At 46.8% G+C, this 7,554-nt stretch overlaps 1 protein-coding gene across 1 annotated transcript in view; it reads right to left on the bottom strand.

Annotated features, from left to right (window-relative positions):
• Nucleotides 1–7,554, bottom strand: part of LOC130294379 (tetraspanin-36-like) — an 88,875-nt gene that overhangs the window by 59,251 nt on the left and 22,070 nt on the right. The gene's annotated exons all lie outside the window — the stretch shown is intronic.

Raw genomic sequence — 7,554 nt, 5'->3', positions numbered from 1 at the left:
TCTATTAAAAAAAATCTTAATCCCTCCAGTACTTATTAGCTGCTGAATACTACAGAGGGAATTCTTTTCTTTTTGGAACACAGTGCTCTCTGCTGACATCATGAGCACAGCGCTCTCTGCTGACATCTGTCCAGAGCAGCATATGTTTGCTATGGGGATTTTCTCCTACTCTGGACAGTTCTTAAAATGGACAGAGATGTCAGCAGAGAGCACTGTGCTCATGATGTCAGCAGAGAGCACTGTGCTCCAAAAAGAAAATAATTTCCTCTGTAGTATTCAGCAGCTAATAAATACTGGAAGGATTAAAATTTTTTAATAGAAGTAATTTACAAATCTTTTTAACTTTCTGGCACCAGTTGATTTAAAAAAAAAAAAAAAATAACAAAAAAAAAACGTTTTTCACCGGAGTACCCCTTTAAGAATTATCCTGAATGGTTGTATGTTAATATATCATTCATGGGCTTCAAGTAAAACATGTGCAAAAACAGCTAAATAAAAATATTTAGTCCTTGCTAAATTTGTTTGTTACTCAATTTATTCACAGAAACTGTGACTACTGCTTGTATTGACACCTACTGTACAGTATGGAGTAGTAGTCTTGGGATATGGGTCTTCTGCTACGTTTGACTATGCTCCTGCCTTATCCTTCGGTACCTCTCCTTGCCCAGCTACCTGTGTGGTCGAGCCGTGTCGGGGGTAGCGACCTGGGTATCGCCTGCCACAGCAGGCCCATCCTGCCTTGTGGCAGGCTCTGGTGAAGACCAGCGGCACCTTAAACTCCGCTCCCCGATACGGTCCAAGTCATCAGCCACACAGGTTAGAGGATCCACATCCAGCTCGGTAACAATAGGAAAGTGCAGTCTGCTACAATAAAGAAATAGTAACAAGGGGGTGAAAAAGGAGACAGATAAACGGCGCTCTGATAGTGCGGGAATCCCTGGCGGGGGTTATCCCAATACCCCAACTTGGGGGATCGGCGCTTCACCGGGATGTAGAAGAAGTTTTCACAGGCAGTTTACTGTGAAAAAATTATATATTTTTTTATTATATTCACCAGAGTATAAGTTTTATACAGAGGCAAATTAGTTTACACAGAGAGCTGAGTTTGCAGGACAACACGTTTCGAGAGGGGATTCCTCTCTTCATCAGGTCCCAAGGGACAAACTCAGCTATCTGTGTAAACTAATTTGCCTCTGTATAACTTGGTGAATCTAATAAAAAAAGTTTTTCACAGTAAACTGCCTGTGAAAATTCTTCTACATCCCGATGAAGCGCCGATCCCGCAAGTTGGAATATTGGGATAACCCCCGCCAGGGATTCCCGCAACCTGCCTCCAGCTACAATAAAGAAATAGGTATACAGGCGCATACCCAAAGGATATTTATTTTCATTTTTTTTAATTAATTTTGCAAGTTATACAGAAGACAATACATACAAAGAATGCTGTTCAGTTATAATATATGAAATATTTCCATATAAAAGAAAAGAAAAAGAAGCAGAAGAGAGCATAATAATAAATAAATAATAAGGACATTTTATAGGTATGGGATCCTTAGGCAAGTACCCAGAGGGTATATTTCACATAAAGACATTGAGAACAAAATGGAGGAAAAAATATCACACAGCCCGAAAACCTCACAAGATTCTACTATCATACATGATGGGCCGCAGTTCCCTTTACTGCAATTGCCAGGCGGCCGTGCATCTCCTATTACAGTGTTTACCAAACAGGGTGCCTCCATCTGTGGCAAAACTACAACTTACAGCCTGCCCGGACAGCCAAAGGCTGTCCGGGCAGGCTGGGAGTTGTAGTTTTGCCAAAGCTGGGGGCACCCTGGTTGGGAAACTCTGCCCTATTACATTAATACTTAAAGGGGTTAGCCAGGAAAAAACTTTTTCATATATATATAATACATATATATATATATATATGTGTGTATACATATCTCTCAATTGGCTCCAGAAAGTTAAACAGATTTGTAAATTACATCTATTAAAAAATCTTAAAGGGGTACTCCGGTGAAAACCTTTTTTCTTTTAAATCAACTGGTGGCAGAAAGTTAAACATATTTGTAAATTACTTCTATTAAAAAATCTTAATCCTTCCAGTACTTATTAGCCGCTGAATGCTACAGAGCAAATTCCTTTCTTTTTGGAACACTGATAACATCACGAGCACAGTGCTCTCTGCTGACATCTCTGTCCATTTTAGCAACCATGCAGAGCTGATGTATGCTAAGGGCAGCATGGTGGCTCAGTGGTTAGCACTGCTGCCTTGCAGTGCTGGGGGCTTGGGTTCAAATCCCACTAAGGACAACAATAAATAAAGCGTTGCTATTATTATTATAATAACGTCAGCAGAGAGCACTGTGCTCGTGATGTCATCAGAGAGCATTCCAAAAAGAAAAGAATTTCCTCTGTAGTATTCAGCAGCTAATAAGTACAGGAAGGATTAAGATTTTTTAATAGAAGTAATTTACAAATATGTTTAACTTTCTGCCACCAGTTGATTTAAAAGAAAAAAGGTTTTCACCGGAGTACCCCATTAATCTTTTCAGTACTTATGAGCTGCTGAAGTTGAGTTGTTCTTTTCTGTCTAAAGTGCTCTCTGATGACACCTGTCTCGGGAACTGTCCAGAGTAGAAGCAAATCCTCATAGCAAACCCCTCCTACTCTGTGCAGTTCCCGAGACAAGCAGAGATGTCAGCAGAGAGCACTGTTGCCGGACAGAAAACAACAACTCAACTTCAGCAGCTGATAATTATTGGAAGGATTAAGATTTTTTAATAGATATAATTTACAAATCTGTTTAATTTTCTGGAGCCAGTTGATATATAAAAAAAAAAGTTTTTCCTGGATAACCCCTTTAACTACTTTTAGTAAGGGTCTGCTTCGTTTGCTCTTTCATCGGCTTATCGCTGCCCGTATAATACACAGCCATATTAGTCTATTTGGCTGATAATTGCCCCGTTTAATAGGGCCCTAAGAAACCCCTCCAATCCTGTTCATGGACTATAGATAGTATGGGACTTAAAATAAGCTGCAATACCAGACATAGCCATGGACAAGTGTGGCGCTGATTTGGAAAGCATCTCACAAAATACCGTACAGGTTTCATCTAGGATTTGGGTGGGAGTTCACACGTAAGGCACAAACTACCTTAACCCCTTAAGGACTCAGCCCATTTGGGCCTTAAGGACTCAGACAATTTTATTTTTACGTTTTTGTTTTTTCCTCCTCGCGTTCAAAAACTCATAACTCTTTTATATTTTCATCCATAGACTAGTATGAGGGCTTGTTTTTTGCGTGACCAGTTGTCCGTTGTAATGCCTTCACTCACTTTACCATAAAATGTATGGCGCAACCAAAAAAATACTATTTGTGTGGGGAAATTAAAAAGAAAACCGCAATTTTGCTAAATTTGGAAGGTTTTCATTTTCACGCCGTACAATTTACAGTAAAAATGACATGTTGTTACGCTGAGCGCTCCGGGTCCCTGCTCCTCCCCGAAGCGCTCGCGGCGTTTCTCTCCCTGCAGCGCCCCGGTCAGACCCGCTGACCGGGAGCGCTGCACTGACATTGCCGGCGGGGATGCGATTCGCATAGCGGGACGCGCCCGCTCGCGAATCGCATCCCAGGTCACTTACCTGTCCCGGTCCCCGGCTGTCATGCTCTGGCGCGCGCGGCTCCGCTCTCTAGGGCGCGCGCGCGCCAGCGCTCTGAGATTTAAAGGGCCAGTGCACCAATGATGGTGCCTGGCCCAATCACCCTAATTAGTTTCCACCTGCTCCCTGGTTATATGAACTCACTTCCCCTGCACTTCCTTGCCGGATCTTGTTGCCTTGTGCCTTGAGAAAGCTACTCTGAGTTACCTCTACTGTGTTCTTGACCATCTGCTATCACCATTGACTACGAACCTAGCCGCCTGCCCCGACCTTCTGCTACGTCTGACCTTGCTCTTGTCTACTCCCTTGTACCGCACTTATCTCAGCAGTCAGAGGTTGAGCCGTTGCCAGTGGATACGACCTGGTTGCTACCGCCGCTGCAAGACCATCCCGCTTTGCGGCGGGCTCTGGTGAATACCAGTAGCAACTTAGAACCGGTCCACTGACACGGTCCACGCCAATCCCTCTCTGGCACAGAGGATCCACCTCCAGCCTGCCGAATCGTGACAGTAGATCCGGCCATGGATTCCGCTGAGGTTCCCCTGCCAGTTGTCTCTGACCTCACCACGGTGGTCGCCCAGCAATCCCGACAGATCGCCCATCTAAGTCACCAGCTGTCGGAAGTGTCCACCATGGTACAGCAACTTCAGTCGCAGCTACAGCATCTGCAACAGCAGCTACCATCCCCTCCACCAGCTCCTGCACCTTCTCCGCAGCGAGTGGCCGCTCCTAACCTCCGCTTGTCCCTGCCGGACAAATTTGATGGGGACTCTAGACTCTGCCGTGGTTTTCTGTCGCAATGTTCCCTTCATTTGGAGATGTTGTCGGACCAATTTCCTACAGAACGGTCGAAGGTGGCTTTCGTGGTCAGTCTCCTCTCTGGGAAGGCTTTGTCTTGGGCCACACCGCTCTGGGACTGCGATGACCCTGTCACCGCCTCTGTACACTCCTTCTTCTCTGAGGTTCGCAGTGTCTTCGAGGAACCAGCCCGAGCTTCTCCTGCTGAACCTGGTCCAGGGTAATTCTTCAGTAGGCGAGTACGCCATCCGATTTCGTACTCTCGCTTCCGAATTATCTTGGAACAACGAGGCTCTCTGCGCGACCTTTAAAAAAGGCCTATCCAGTAACATCAAAGATGTGCTGGCCGCACGTGAGATTCCTGCCAACCTACATGAACTTATCCATTTGGCCACCCGCATTGACATGCGTTTTTCAGAAAGACACCAGGAACTCCGCCAGGAAAAAGACCTCAATCCCTGGGCACCTCTCTCACGGTATCCCTTGCAATCTACCCCTGTGCCTCCCGCCGAGGAGCCTATGCAAGTAGATCGGTCTCGCCTGACTATTGAAGAGAGGTCTCGCCGTAGGGATAAAAATCTATGTCTGTACTGCGCTAGTACCGAACATTTCTTGGTGGATTGCCCGATTCGTCCTCCACGTCTGGAAAATGCACGCACGCAACCTGCTCATGTGGGTCTGGCGTCTCTGGGTACGGAGTCTGCTTCTCCATGTCTCACTGTGCCCGTACGGATTTCTCCTTCTGCCAACTCCTCCTTCTCTGCCGTGGCCGTCTTGGACTCTGGTTCTTCTGGAAATTTTATTCTGGCCTCTTTGCTTGATAGGTACTGCATCCCGGTAACCCGTCTCATCAAGCCGCTCTACATTGCTTCAGTCAACGGAGTCAAGTTGAACTGCACTGTGCGTTATCGCACAGTGCCTCTGCTTATGAACATTGGACCACATCTCGAAAAGATAGAATTTTTGGTTTTGCCCGGCTGCACATCTGAAGTCCTTCTCGGTCTGCCATGGCTCCAGCACCATTCTCCCACCCTTGACTGGACCACCGGGGAGATCGAGAATTGGGGTCCTGCTTGCCACAAGAAATGCCTCACGTCTGCTCCCAGCCCCGTCTGTCGGGCCTCAGTGTCCCCTCCTGTGCCTGGTCTCCCCAAGGCCTATCAGGACTGTGCCAAGCCTCACCCTCTGCCCCCCCTCCCCATTCCCACTCCTTCTGACCGGTCTGCCCAGGACTTCACTGTCCCCCAGAAGGAGACTCTACAATCGCTCCCAATGTCCTCGTCCCAGGTGGAGCGACATCCCGACAAAAAGAGGGGGAGACCTAAGGGGGGGGGTACTGTTACGCTGAGCGCTCCGGGTCCCTGCTCCTCCCCGAAGCGCTCGCGGCGTTTCTCTCCCTGCAGCGCCCCGGTCAGACCCGCTGACCGGGAGCGCTGCACTGACATTGCCGGCGGGGATGCGATTCGCATAGCGGGACGCGCCCGCTCGCGAATCACATCCCAGGTCACTTACCTGTCCCGGTCCCCGGCTGTCATGCTCTGGCGCGTGCGGCTCCGCTCTCTAGGGCGCGCGCGCGCCAGCGCTCTGAGATTTAAAGGGCCAGTGCACCAATGATGGTGCCTGGCCCAATCACCCTAATTAGTTTCCACCTGCTCCCTGGTTATATGAACTCACTTCCCCTGCACTTCCTTGCCGGATCTTGTTGCCTTGTGCCTTGAGAAAGCTACTCTGAGTTACCTCTACTGTGTTCTTGACCATCTGCTATCACCATTGACTACGAACCTAGCCGCCTGCCCCGACCTTCTGCTACGTCTGACCTTGCTCTTGTCTACTCCCTTGTACCGCGCTTATCTCAGCAGTCAGAGAGGTTGAGCCGTTGCCAGTGGATACGACCTGGTTGCTACCGCCGCTGCAAGACCATCCCGCTTTGCGGCGGGCTCTGGTGAATACCAGTAGCAACTTAGAACTGGTCCACTGACACGGTCCACGCCAATCCCTCTCTGGCACAGAGGATCCACCTCCAGCCTGCCGAATCGTGACACATGTGTTCTTTATTTTTTGGGTCAATATGATTAAAATGATACCCATGACAATATACTTTTCTATTACTGTTGTGCTTAAAAAAAATTGCAAACTTTTTAACCAAATTAGTACGTTAAAAATCCCCCTATTTTGAAGACCTATAACTTTTTTTTAATTTTTCCGTATAAGCGGCGGTATGAGGGCTCATTTTTTGCGCCGTGATCTGCACTTTTTATTGGTACCGTATAAACGGTGAGAGACAGAGTGAAAGGCACTGCTACTTCCAGGTGTGTGGTGGTGCGGGATCTCTATTAGGAGACTACTGCCGTCGGTGGTGCACAACTCTCGGGAAGTGTAGATATACACAAAGTAATCACAACGAAGCAGGTAATGAAAGAGGGCAACTCACCACTTTGTAGTAGAAACAAACGGCTTTATTCTTTAGACATCGGTGCAGGTATGCGGCAGCACTTTGCCTCGCAGGGCGGACGCCAGCCTTGTTCAGAAAGAAGGTGGTAACAATTGTTTTGCGCGTGTGCGCTTCAACAGACCATCCCACCTGTCCCGTGAGAGTCAGCTATATACGAAAATTTCTGCTGACGTAATCCACGGGGAGGTGCTTCAACAAAAGTAAGTGTATTAAAAACAATTAAAATACCAAAATCCATAGCAAGCAATGTTACAAGAATCGATCTCGGGGTTTTCTTGTTACATTGCTTGCTATGGTTTTTGGGACAGGTGGGATGGTCTGTTGAAGCGCACACACGCAAAACAATTGTTACCACCTTCTTTCTGAACAAGGCTGGCGTCTGCCCTGCGAGGCAAAGTGCTGCCGCATACCTGCACCGATGTCTAAAGAATAAAGCCGTTTGTTTCTACTACAACGTGGTGAGTTGCCCTCTTTCATTACCTGCTTTGTTGTGATTGCTTTTTATTGATACCATATTTGCTTATATAAAACTTTTAATACATTTTTTATAAAAAAAATTTTGGGGATGAAATGTTATTAAAAAAAGCAGCTATTTTGGACTTTTTTTTTTTTTTTTTTTTTTACGTTCACGCCGTTCAC

This window comes from Hyla sarda, chromosome 1 (genome assembly GCF_029499605.1).
Source record: "Hyla sarda isolate aHylSar1 chromosome 1, aHylSar1.hap1, whole genome shotgun sequence".
Lineage (NCBI taxonomy): Eukaryota > Metazoa > Chordata > Amphibia > Anura > Hylidae > Hyla > Hyla sarda.
This window is presented reverse-complemented; position numbering and strand designations above follow the sequence as displayed.